Source organism: Colobus angolensis, unplaced genomic scaffold (assembly GCF_000951035.1).
Source record: "Colobus angolensis palliatus isolate OR3802 unplaced genomic scaffold, Cang.pa_1.0 Scaffold121, whole genome shotgun sequence".
Classification (NCBI taxonomy): domain Eukaryota; kingdom Metazoa; phylum Chordata; class Mammalia; order Primates; family Cercopithecidae; genus Colobus; species Colobus angolensis.
This window is the reverse complement of record NW_012113253.1, coordinates 5,641,635-5,653,880: the sequence shown is the minus strand read 5'-3', so window position 1 is coordinate 5,653,880 and position 12,246 is coordinate 5,641,635. Positions and strand designations below refer to the sequence as shown.

Here is a 12,246-nt window from a genome sequence, read left to right as displayed (position 1 = left end):
TTAATAAAGACAAGAACTATATTTAGTACAGCTAAAGGATGTACTCAACTAAATAACTTTCCTCACATTCCAAAATAAATTTAGTTCAGCATGAAAACATAAATGCAAAGAAAGTAATCATTTTGGTATTCCCCCCAACTCCTTTTTTCTTTTGTGTTTTTGTTTTTGCTTTTGAGACGAGGGTCTCTCATTTCCATTGCCCAGGATGGTATACAGTGGCATTATCACGGCTCACTGCAGCCTCAACTTCCTGGGCTCAGATGATCCTCCCACCTCAGCCTCCTGGGTAGCTAGGACTACAGGCATGCGCAAACACATTCAGCTACTTTTTCGTATTTTTAGTAGAAATGGCGTTTTGCCATGTTGCCCAAGCCGGTCTTAAACTCCGGGACTCAACAGATCCACTCACCTTGGCCTCCCAACATGCTGACAGGTGTAAACCACCATACCCAGGCCCAATTTTCAAATCTAACTTTTACTTTACCTACCAGTTTGTGGTCTGGAGAAAAAAAAGCCAAAAACTTCCTCCTCTATTTCATTATATTTTGAAACTAGTTAAACTGCTTCTAGTTTTCTGTGAGCAGCCTTTGAACACACATGCTGACTAAAGTAGCACAATCTAATCATTAACCGGTTACTTTCAGAAAATCTGGCCAGTGATACCAATCAAGGTATAAAATGAGTAAAAGCATATGGCTCGATATTTGTATATGGTTTATTTTTTTTGAGATGAAGTCTTGCTCTGTCGCCTAGGCTGGAGTGCAGTGGCGCGATCTCAGCTCACTGTAACCTCCGCCTCCCGGGTTTACGCCATTCTCCTGCCTCAGCCTCCCGAGTGGCTGGGACTATAGGCACTCGCCACTACGCCCGGCTAATTTTTTGTATTCTTTAGTAGAGACAGGTTTCCACCGTGTTAGCCAGGATGGTCTCGATCTCCGGGCCTTGTGATTCGCCCGCCTCAGCCTCCTAAAATGCTGGGATTACAGGCATGAGCCATCGCGCCGGCCGTATATGGTTTCTTTAGTCTAACAGTATATAAACTTTAGATAAAAGTGGCTGAGTGCAATGGCTCAGATGTATAATCCGAAAACTCTGGGAGGCCAAAGCAGGAGAATCACTTGAGGCCAGGAGTTTAAGACTAGCCTGGGCAACACAGCAAGACCCTATCTCTACAAAAAAATTAAAATAATAAAATAAGTAAGGTTTAATTACATCATTTACAAACTTCATTAAATTGATTCAGAAAGAACTACCAGATTTCGATACCAGAAATAAATAAATGTTAGACTTTCTTTTACCCAAGAATAAGTTGTAAGAGAGGATCAAAGATAAAATCATTTAAAATTTTAAATGAAATAAATGGCATGACATTATAAACACATGTAAACATTATACACATTTTTTAAAGGTCAAGAGCCTAAATTAATTGTAATTAGCCTGTGTGGTTTATTTTTATCATGGTGGCTCACCCTGAGCAATATGAACTCCTGCCCAGAGCTCAGGAGAATTTTCTCACTCCATTGCTAGATATAATATTGAAGATGATCTTTCAGACTGAGAGCACTCAAAGGAAGATGATACAGACCATCAGTAAGATGGTGCCTTCAACTGGCCACAACTTACCCTAAGGTGTTGCCTGCCAGCCTGCCCAGAGTCTCAGAACCTGAGAGAAACCATGGGGAGTCGCTTGTCCTACCAGGCCTTGACGTCCTCCCTGCCCCCGAGTTGCTGTTCAACTTTGACCTGGGGGAAAACAAGGGGTAAATTTTTGAAGACCAACATCACAACCCGGTTATTTCAAATTGCATTGCTTAATTTGGAAATGATCTATAAAATCATTTCAGTTAAAGAGTAGATGTGACTTAATACCTATTAAACATGTACTATCATTCTTCTGATAGCTGCTTCTGTTAAGTGATAACCGGCTCCTCTGCTACTTTTAATGTTACTACTTTGGCTGTGAATCACTGCTTGCATAAAAATTAAAATTAAACTAGAAAGCAATAGTTTCACTGTTTTAAAAGCATATAATTTTCTGTGACGCTTTAAGTTGAGGGTTACCAAAATCAAAACACAGGTTTAATATCATACCTAAGAGCTAAATACATATTAAATAGAAAGGACATAATATCTTACCCATCATTATTATCAGGTTTACCCAATTCCAATCTGTCTGGCTGTACTGAAAAACCAATCCTGCAAACTCTACCATCCTAAAAGCAAAGAAAACAGAAAAAATTCTCAAAGTAAAAATATGTATTAAAATTTGAATTTATTCAATAGATTCTGTGCCCATCACTGTCAATTCAGAAGAGAATAAATAAACTCCCTTCCAAAAGGTGCTCACACCTGAGATGGGGAAATATGACATACATACACTGTCAAGAAACCAGCAGAAAATAATTTACAACATCTCAATCTGACAAAATTCAAACTAAGAAAATGACCGGATTTAGGAGCCTCCCCTATTCTGTTACTAATTAGTTTTACACTCTGGCAAATCATGTAAGCTTTCTCTGGGCCAGAGGAGGAAAGAGAACTGGGAGATCTTCAAGATAACTCTTTTGAGTAACTGCTATTTTCCTGTTATAAAGGAAGAAATACAATGATGCACAATTCTATTTTAACTGTTTATTTTTCATTTCTCTTACAGTGAATAATTTACCTCAAGAAGAAAAGCAGCATGATTTGGTCCCACCACACACTGTTTAATAGTAGCCTGTTCCAATACATTCAAAGGGGGGTGGCTGAGAGATTAAAAAAAGAAAAAGTAAGTAAAATTATTTTTTAAATGGTAAATACATCCTAGGGTTTATTCTTAAAATCAATTAGAAAAAAAATAGTTGGCAACACCTATTTTTTAAACTAATATTTACTTTAAAGCAATAATTTAAAAATATCTCCATAATCATTTATATCTCCCTGTATGCCAGATTAAAAAGAAAAAAGGATGAATGTAATTTATAATTCAAATAAGCCCAACTCATAAAAAGCTGATAGATTAAAAGATTCTTAAAGTCTAACAATCACATTAATCTTAATCATATCAGGCTGCTGCCTAAATATGTTTTTTCTTCATAAAGAAAAATTGTTCTTTGTCAGAAGATTTAAATATTTTAAAACTCTTACCTGTTTAAATTATATTTGTTCAGCTTCTCAGAAACTTCCCGTAACCTTTAAAACAAAACAAAACAAAACATTAACAAATCACATGGACAGATCTTTTGTAAACAAATAATTCTGACAGGTACTTGTACCATTATTTTGGTAATTTCCAACAGTAGCACACAAAACAATTGCTATGGTAAGATTGTTTTTCATATTCTAGAATGTTTTTCATATTCTTTCATTTTTGTCCCAAAAAGATCACAAGCAGACTCTGCAATTTCCTTCCCTCACCACCCCATTTGCAACCTCAGTAACAATGATAATCGTATTAATCCCATTTTCCCATTAATCCCAGGTGAGAAAACTGAAGCTTCTAGAGTTTATAGAAAAGGTAGCATAAAGTTGTTGGTACCTGAACCAATGCCCAACCAAAGGCTCATTTGTTTAAAAAAAAACAAAAACAAAAACTGTGTTATCCATGCCAAGAGATTCTGGAGTGCACATGGATATCATGAAATGAAAATAGAAAACCTAATTTACTTAAGGCATCATCTCAAGTTCTTGAACGGTCTTATAACACAATACCGAACAAACCAGAGCATCAATGTCCTTATCTATATAAAGTAAGGACAACACTTCCCATTTCTAATAGCATTTAAAACAGTATTGAACAGATTTAGAAAAATCTCAAACGGCTACAAAACAAAGAGATATTAACTTGCATTTTCTGTTATGCTTTTATTGTTTCTCTTAAGAAAACAGTCTTGAATATAAAACACTATAATAGCTAAACTAAACTAGGTACTTTGTCAACCTAAGGAAGTCATTTTACAATGTAAAGATATAATCAAATGTAGATTTTAATCTATTAAGTTATCAAAAAAAAAAAACACTGCCTGATCTGATCTTTTAAGACTTTTTTCAGAAATAATCCTTGTAAAAGCTGAGAATTGTAGAAAGCAATGGGAAAAATTAGAACATTAAATCAACAGAAAAGTCCACGAATTCTGCTCTCTAAAGAGTGACAAAAATGAATAAAATCAAATTTCAATCATTTGTACTAACAGATAAAAATGTTACACATACTCCAAAAATAAATGACATTAAAGCCAGTTTAGGACTTAAAAACTGCCACAAAGAATATATAATCTATGGGAAAATTACCTAATTATTTCAGTAAGAGATTCAATTAGGAGTCAGCTGTTCTTTAACTTTATCCTGTGAGTTCTACCCTCCTAGTGAAGAGCGCCTTTCAAAGGTGCACAGTAACTGTCTCATATTGAATTGCATTCAGTATCTAAAGTAACTTTCTTTTTTTTTTGAGTCTCGCTCTGTTGCCCAGGCTGGAGTGCAATGGTGTGATCTCCGCTCATTGCAACCTCCATTTCCTGGGTTCAAGTGATACTCGTGCCTCAGCCTTCCGAGTAAGCTGGAATTACAGGCACCTGCCACCACACCGGCTAATTTTTGTATTTTAGTACAGATGGGGTTTTGCCATTTTGGCCAGGCTGGTCTCAAACTCCTGACCGCAATAGATCCACCGAACTCGGCCTCCCAAAGCACTGAGATTACACGCATGAGCCACCGCGCCCAGCCTAAAGTAACTTTCAAATGCGGCCATATTTTATTTCTCTGTGAAGAAGTAGATACTTACTGGTGACCTTATTCTTACTCCTAAAGAACAGCATCTGATCATGTGTGATTTGGTCCCCAATAAAATACATTTTCATTTTTGTAGCCCAGTTTTGCATTTACTTCCATTAACAAAACATGTTTTCATTGGTTCAAGAAAGTTAAGCTTTTTCAAAGAATTCCAGTTTGCCCATTTACAAAGCACACTTCTGTGTTCCAAGATAAAACACCTTAAGAGTAATGTATTGTGGAACCCATGAGCTCTAAGAGAAGGCTGACTAGAAACTAGGGAGAAAATAAACAACAGTGAGTTTGCTTTGGAGAGTAACAGCAGCCTTTAGAAGTACCTTAAGAAGCAGAAGGAGCTCTCACTTTCCTGGGTCCACATTTACTATGAGTAACCACAGCAGTGACACTTTCAGAAGATAACTTGTTCACTGGCATGCAACTAAACTCATTCATTTCCATTCCTTTGTTAGTAGCTCAAAAGTGCCTCCAGAGCTTTCACAAAATATATAGTATTGGTAGAGAAAAAAAATTGTCAAGGCCTTTTTCAAAACTGGACAATGCCTGACAATAAGAATTAAACATTGTTTCCATGGCTCCAAATATTCCAGGCAATTATTAGTAAAACTAAAATAAGCTTTGAGGATATCAGAATGCTAAAAGTTATTTAAACTCAAGAACTCTAATTTCAGGCTATCTGTAGAGACAGCACAAATGGTTACTGCTATCAATTAAATTTTCTAATCTTAAATTCCTGGTGAGACCCCTAACCACATCTGAAATACATGTCTGAAATGCACATCAATTTGTACTAGAAACAATGCCATGGAGTAGCAAGAAATCTGGGGTTTACTCCCAGCTCATCTACTACTACCTGGACTCACTAAAAGTCCACTAGGTCTCAAGTTCTCATCTATGTGAGAAAGAACTCTTTTAGTCATCTCTCGTTCTGAAAATTCTTATTCCTGAAATTCTTACTGTTTTTTTTGTCTCTTTTAAGACTGGGTCTCACTCTGTCGCCCAGGCTGGAGTGCAGTGGTGCAATCACGGCTCACTACAGCCTCATCCTCCCAGGCTCAATAATCTAGCTTCCTGTCTCAGCCTCCTGAGTAAATGGAACTACAGGTGCAGGCCTGTAGCTAACTTTTCTATTTTTTGCAGAGACAGCATTTTAACATGTTGCCCAGGCTGGTCTTAAACTCCTGGGCTCAACGGATCCACTCGTCTTGGCCTCCCAAAGTGCTGGGATTACAGACATGGGCCACAGTGCCCAGCCTCAGTCCTGAAATGCTTATGAATATATCAAAAGCAAGTGTATCAATGGAAGATATATATGTAATGTTTACAAAGAAATATTCAATTTTTATCGTACCCATTTGAAACTTTCAAATGATTTTATACAGACATTTAGAATGCTTCCCCAAATATCAAATTTTAAAAAACTCTTAAATTCAGTCCATAGATTTACACAAAATGTATCATCCTTTCAAATCTCAAGATAGTTATCATGACTAAACTGGGCCCTACAAATTAGTTTACATGAATCCAGATAACAGTAACAAATAAATCTTTACCGCCAAAAAAATAAGCTATATTTAAGAAGTATTTATTTATCTTTTACATTATAGAGTCCTCGGTAGACAGGCAAATCACAAAATCACTGCAGGCCTGTGATAACATTCGTTTAAATTTGCTAACTTATCCATGCTGTTCCCTTCCTTTAGCCAAAAAAAAAATTGAAGTTTTTTTAGTTTGCTAATTATTCTATACAATAGAGATTCGCCTACTTTAAAGGATCTTCATACAATGTTTACAACAGGCAATACTACATAGGCAATATTAACAAAAGTTTACTCTCTTTAAAACAAAAAGAAACTCACACTGAAGCTCACTAAATTCCATTTCAGAATAAATTTTTACATGTGATTATGATGAAAAATAATTTTAAGAGTACAACATAATATTAGAAAATAACCTCATTGGCCAGGCACAGTGGCTCATGCCTATAATCCCAGCACTTTGGGAGGCCGAGATGGGCGGATCACCTGAGGTCAAGAGTTCAAGACGAGCCTGACCAATATGGCAAAGCCTTGTTTCTACTAAAAATACAAAAATTAGCCGGGCACAGTGGTGCATGCCTGTAGTCCCAGCTACCCAGGAGGCTGAGGCAGGAGAATCACTTGAACCCGGGAGGCAGAGAGCCAGGATCAGTGAGCGGAGATCACGCCATTGCACTCTAGCCTGGGTGACAGAGCGAGACTCCATCTCAAAAAAATAAAATAAAATAAAAAAATAACAAAAACAAAGAAAATAACCTCACAATAGCATGTAATCTCATTCAAGGACCGACGGGTGAACTTTGGTGAGGTGGTTGTAACACACAATGAATAAGTTAGCAAAAAGCTTCTGACAATCCTTAGTACTGTACACTTCCATTCTCTACGTTTATTCTATATTCTGATTAAATAAACTATTTCATTCCTTTAAATGTATAGATCATTTTACAGATCTAGAGGCTGAAATTTTTCTTTAAAGTAACAAAGTAAGGTAACAGCAAACTGATGTTACTTAACAGAGACAGGAAAACAGTGTAACGGTACCCGGTAGAAGCTAACGTATTTCATTGCTATACTTGAAATCCCCTATAAGTTCAAGCTCATTCTCCCCAAATTTAACATTACAATTTCAGGCCGGGCGCGGTGGCTCAAGCCTGTAATCCCAGCACTTTGGGAGGCCAAGACGGGCGGATCACGAGGTCAGGAGATCGAGACCATCCTGGCTAACACGGTGAAACCCCGTCTCTACTAAAAAATACAAAAAAAAATAGCCGGGCGAGGTGGCGGGCGCCTGTAGTCCCAGCTACTCGGGAGGCTGAGGCAGGAGAATGGCGTAAACCCGGGAGACGGAGCTTGCAGTGAGCTGAGGTCCGGCCACTGCACTCCAGCCTGGGCGACAGAGCGAGACTACGTCTCAAAAAAAAAAAAAAAAAAAAATACAATTTCAAAGGTTATTTATCTTCTCACTGTTCCTCAACTGGCAACAGCACTAAGTGCAGGTTCTTCAGTTTCATAATTCTCTGCCTACCTCTGACATATAACATATCTGCATATTCAAATACCCCTAAACTGGACTAACCCTGATGGATCCTTTCTTGCTGAATTTCTAAAGCCAAAAAAAAAAAAAAAGGTATAGTTAAATCCTTCAAAGGCTTCAATTCTCAAAGACAGAAAGATATTTCTGACATCACATTCTCTACAAGGTGATGGTTTCCATATACCTGGAACTGTTAAACAAGGTACATCCACTCATGTTTCATGACTCTCAGCAATCACCTTAATGGCAAAGGTGGCATTATCTGCCACCAGTGGCATTATCTTACCACCAGTAAGTAAGGTTACCTTACTTACCTTCCTCCAGTCTCATTCCACTTATTTCCCACCCAGATCAAATGCCACCTCCTCCATGAACCTTTCCTAGTAATTTCCTTCCTACAGAAGTCTACAAATTCTCTCATACCTAGTCATTTGTGTTTCTATCTGAACTGTCTTCACAGACTCTAAGCTAAGACAGAATACAACTTGCCAAGTCTTTCCTTACCCCTCTGCTTTTATGGATACAGTTCCAACAATGAAAAAAGTACATTACTGGTACATAACTCATTTCAGAGGCAGAAAATGTTCCTGATCTTAATCTCAACAAAACTAACTCTCCAGGTCTTCCGTCTCAAATTAAACATGTGAACAGTGTGAATATACAGATTTAAGATAGTAGCCCATATAACTCTTAAAAGATCACTTACCATGGAAGGAAAAAAAAAAACACTAATCATCATTTCCTAACAATCATACTAGGAAACTGCCTTTAAAGTGACCCCACCCCACCCCAACTCTGGATATCCACTCATGGAATAAAACTTTTACATACCTGTATAATTTTATTTTGAAGTAAAGGGCTTAATAATTCATGCAAAGAACCAATAGATACAGTCAGTGAAGGTTACCTACAACACTAAATCACAGACTTCTGCAGAAAAAGTCTTAAAATTCACCTCTTGTCATCCATGTCAGAGAAAGCAGGTATTGCCAAAACAAAAATGCAGTACACTTAAAAAATCTGTGACCAGCTATATTCTGGTAGAAAAAGAAATACTGTAAGAATATTTCTGGCATTTCTCCAATGGCAAACTGTCTAAATCTTAAAGCCTACGTCTTGGAGTGGTGATCTTGCCTATACTTTTTTTTTTTTTTTTTGGAGCAACTACTGTGTACTACATATATGGTAGAGACGAGCACCTCTCTAACAAGACAATGTATCTCTAACCATAGAACATGGTCCACAGTTAAATTATCACGCACTTTCTTAAGTATAGAGGCAGTCAGTCCTCAATTTTTACACAGTTCTTTTACACAACTTTTGCACCATACCATAAACACTGCCACTTCTTAAACGCTTCTTCTCATGCCAACTGTTTCATGTTATCACTGATATCAATAAATTTCACCCTATCACGCGGGGTGGTCCCACCTGCCAGCCACTATACCTGGGGGAAAAGGCTACATAAACTTTGGACCCTTTCTGATGATCATTTACTGGTGCCAACATCTAGAAGGTATATCCCCACTCCAGCCCCACCCCCAGCAAACTGACATCCTGGGCTAGTTTATTCAATGAAAAGGGTATCCCAACCCCAAATCCCTTTCCATACAGTCCTGGAGGAAGCCAATGGCGAACCACCTAAGGCAAGTTCATAGGGGAGCCCAAAGGAGATCTTTGTTATAAGACCTCCTATACCAACTGAGTCTTCAGCTCATGTTGCATCATGGATTTGTTTCTGGGTGAAGGGAGCAATGCCTTTACCTCTATGCACTCTGTATTACAACAAACATTAGGAGCTACCTTGGCCTATGAGGTGGGACTGGCAAACAGCCAGGAAGGATTATTCCTATAGCCTTAGAAGTATCCTTTCCCCCAGATGAATTACAATCTCACACAAATATATACACTCCACTGGGGCTGGGGCTACCATAAAGAGTCACACTAGCCTTCTGTTTGCCTCAGCCCAAGCAAGAAGCACCAACCAGTGAGGAAGGAGTCTCTTCATCTGTGTATGAAAAACGTGCTCGTTATATGCCTGCAAGTTGAATTAGACACTCAATTTTCAGACACATTTTTAAAAATCCATTTTTCAATGCTTGTATCTGAATTTAACCCTGATCTTCGGTACTACAACTCTAGGATTTCATGGAACAGTAAATGTGAAGTGAGGGTAGGAAAATGAGAGATGCAATATAATTATTTGACAACACACACAGAAAAAAAAATCACTATGTTTTCACATCAAAAAAATGCAGGAAGGCCATAATCTTAGAATAAATAAATATAAATTTAGCTATATTTAAAACTCCCCATTTGGTCCTTAATTTTTCTCATCTCACAGCTGACCACAGGAGACTTATGAGTTTAACAATGAGGAACCAATGAGTAAGACTGTTGTGATGGCCACACAGGAACTAAAAATGTTACCAGGAAGAAAAGAATTTAGGCTTCAAGAAAGCAAAGACCATATATGTTCATTTCTTTCTAGCTCTTATAAGAGGGTTTTCTGTTTTTGTTGTTTTTTTTCAAGGGACACAGTCCTGCTCTGTCACCCAGACAGAGTGGTGGTGCAGTGGTGTAAGCATAGCTCACTGCAGCCTCAAACTCCTGGGTTCAAGAGATCCTCCTGCCTCAGCCTCCTGAGTAGCTGGGATTACAAGTGCATGTCACCACACCAGGCTAATTTTTATTTTTTGTAGAGACAAAAGTGGGGTGGGTGGGCATAGGGTGGAAGTGTCTTGCTATGTTGCACAGGCTGGTCTCAAACTCCTGGTTTCAAATGATCCTATCCGCCTTGGGCTGCCGAAGCCCTGGTATTACTGGTGTCAGCTATCATGTCCAGGCTAGGAGGGTTTTCTCTGAAAGTAAATCAGAACCTTTGGTTGTGGTGGAAAATGCATATAATATTCTTTAACACAGTTTCCTCAGCAGCTTCCTTTCTTCACCTCTTATAAAGTTTGATTCTCAAACTTGTTAAATCTCAGGACCACCTTATACTCTTAACAACTATTGAGGACTGCAAAAATCTTTTGTTTATGTGGGCTACATCTGTTGATAACACTAAAGTTAACCAATAAAATTTCTGAATATTTAAAAAATAAACTAATTACATATTGACATAAATTACCTTCCTATAAAAAATTTTCCCAAAAATATTTGACAGGCAGAGTTATTTTACATTTTTGCAAACCTCTTTATTATCAGGCTTCACATAAATTAGATTCTCTGATCTGCTTCTGCCTTTATCTATCACAGTATATTGTTTTGGTATATTAAGTATATGAAGAAAAGCTGGCCCTAAATAGAAAAGTTAGGGAAAAGTGAGGTATATTTTAATATCCTTTCCAGATAACCACAGGCATTATTCTTTGATATTATACCAAAACTCAGCAAATGATTTCTTAAAGGTTGAGAGCAGTATGGAAATCTGAAACCTATTAATGAACTTTGAATAACTCAAGCACGATTTTGTCATTTGGACCAGCATACACTGGTCATTTGGAAAACACTGATTTACTGACTGACACAGATACTCAAAAATCACATTTGCTAATGTTACTATCAATCTACAGTGTCAAACGCACAGCGATGGGTACAAGTTTCCCAAAATTCTAAAATTTGCTTGAAAGCTCAAATTTATCACTATAAACAAAGACCTTCGTTGTTTTCCTCAAGGTAACAGGCTTGCTTACTCATTTTCAAGAGAATGTCTGTTAAATATCCAAGTCTGAATAACCATTATTTGTCAGTCAGTCTCAAAGAAAAATGGTTTCCATGAAGAAAGGGGCTCGTTCAGTGTGCAACTCAAACAAATGCCAAAGTGCTTTTAAAACGATCTTATGCTCAAAGGTAAAGATTTAATAAAGTTAATAACTTCTGTTTCATCAAGGACACTTTGAAGTGAAACTGGCTTTTTCCCCTACAAGTACAAGAAAAGCAAAGAATACAATGACAACTGGTTGTACAGTTTGGTGCCACTGTTTTGATTTCTGCCAAAAAGCCAGTATTTTAGCCACCACTGCTTTTAAACCACAGCACAGATGTCAAAATGGTGAAAAAGCCTCCGTGTTATTATAAAGACAGTTTTGACCTCAGAGCTCCTGTAACAGTCTTGGAGGTTCACAGACCACACTCTGAGAACTGCCATACTCTAAATGCACAGTACCATTAAAGAGACCAATACTAAATCGACACTGGGGGGAAAATGAATAATAGTTCATTCTTCTTACTAAAACAGCCACAGATGCCAACCAAAATAACCTCCTACTTATATGCCTTTTAAATGCTTTCCAAATTATGGATATTCTTTTTAGTCTCCCTCTGTCGCCCGGGCTGGAGTGCAATGGTGCAGTATCAGCTCACCGTAGCCTCTGCCTCCTGGGTTCTATCAATTCTCCTGCCTCG

The 12,246-nt window shown here is 37.7% G+C and overlaps 1 protein-coding gene across 1 annotated transcript in view; it reads right to left on the bottom strand.

Annotated features, from left to right (window-relative positions):
* The window catches only part of UBR5 (ubiquitin protein ligase E3 component n-recognin 5), a 104,622-nt gene extending 101,455 nt beyond the window's left edge, over positions 1-3,167 (bottom strand). Inside the window, exons 1-4 of the mRNA XM_011931405.1 lie at positions 3,130-3,167; positions 2,666-2,747; positions 2,137-2,213; positions 1,624-1,743 (exon numbers count right to left, since the gene is read on the bottom strand). The gene's annotated coding sequence lies outside the window, so the exon portion shown is untranslated. The remainder of the gene's footprint in view (positions 1-1,623; positions 1,744-2,136; positions 2,214-2,665; positions 2,748-3,129) is intronic.
* Positions 3,168-12,246: the final 9,079 nt, after the last annotated feature.